Source organism: Malurus melanocephalus, unplaced genomic scaffold (genome assembly GCF_030028575.1).
Source record: "Malurus melanocephalus ecotype Western Australia unplaced genomic scaffold, MMel_1.1 scaffold_411, whole genome shotgun sequence".
NCBI lineage: Eukaryota > Metazoa > Chordata > Aves > Passeriformes > Maluridae > Malurus > Malurus melanocephalus.
In genome coordinates this window covers 348,990-350,067 of record NW_026623643.1, presented here as the reverse complement: position 1 = coordinate 350,067, position 1,078 = coordinate 348,990, and the positions used below count along the sequence as shown (strand labels likewise).

Below are 1,078 nucleotides of genomic sequence, written 5' to 3'. Positions count from 1 at the left end.
GGGACACTCAGAGGGTTTTCCATGGGGCAGAGGGACACTCAGAGGGTTTTCCATGGGGCAATGGGACACTCAGAGGGTTTTCCATGGGGCAGCAAGAAGGTTTTCCATGGGGCAGTGGGACAGAGGATTTTCCATGGGGCGGTGAGACACTCAGAGAGCTTTCCATAGGGCAGTGAGACACTCAGAGGGTTTTCTATGGGACAGAGGGACACTCAGAGGGTTTTCTATGGGACAGAGGGACACTCAGAGGGTTTTCCATGGGGCAATGGGACACTCAAAGGGTTTCCATGGGGCAGCGGGACACTCAGAGGGTTTTCCATGGGGCAGTGAGACACTCAGAGGGTTTTCCATGGGGCAGTGGGACACTCAGAGGGTTTTCCATGGGGCATGGGACACTCAGAGGATTTTCCATGGGGCAGAGGGACACTCAGAGGGTTTTCCATGGGGCAGAGGGACACTCAGAGGGTTTTCCATGGGGCAGTGAGACACTCAGAGGGTTTTCCATGGGGCAGTGGGACACTCAGAGGGTTTTCCATGGGGCAGAGGGACACTCAGAGGATTTTCCATGGGGCAGAGAGACATTCAGAGGATTTTCCATGGGGCAGTGAGACACTCAGAGGGTTTTCCATGGGGCAGTGAGACACTCAGAGGGTTTTCCATGGGGCAGAGGGACACTCAGAGGCTTTTCCATGGGGCAGTGGGACACTCAGAGGGTTTTCCATGGGGCAGCAAGAGGGTTTTCCATGGGGCACAGAGACACTCAGAGGGTTTTCCATGGGGCAGTGGGACACTCAGAGGGTTTTCCATGGGGCAGAGGGACACTCAGAAGGTTTTCCATGGGGCAGTGGGACACTCAGAGGGTTTTCCATGGGGCAGTGAGACCCTCAGAGATTTTCCATGGGGCAGTGAGACACTCAGAGATTTTCCATGGGGCAGTGAGACACTCAAGAGGGTTTTCCATGGGGCAGAGGGACACTCAGAGCGTTTTCCATGGGGCAGAGGGACACTCAGAGAGCTTTCCATGGGGCAGCAAGAAGGTTTTCCATGGGGCAGCAAGAAGGTTTTCCATGGGGCAGTG

At 55.4% G+C, this 1,078-nt stretch overlaps 1 protein-coding gene across 1 annotated transcript in view; it reads right to left on the bottom strand.

Moving 5' to 3' along the window:
• Positions 1–1,078, bottom strand: part of LOC130581429 (membrane primary amine oxidase-like) — a 7,118-nt gene that overhangs the window by 3,619 nt on the left and 2,421 nt on the right. The gene's annotated exons all lie outside the window — the stretch shown is intronic.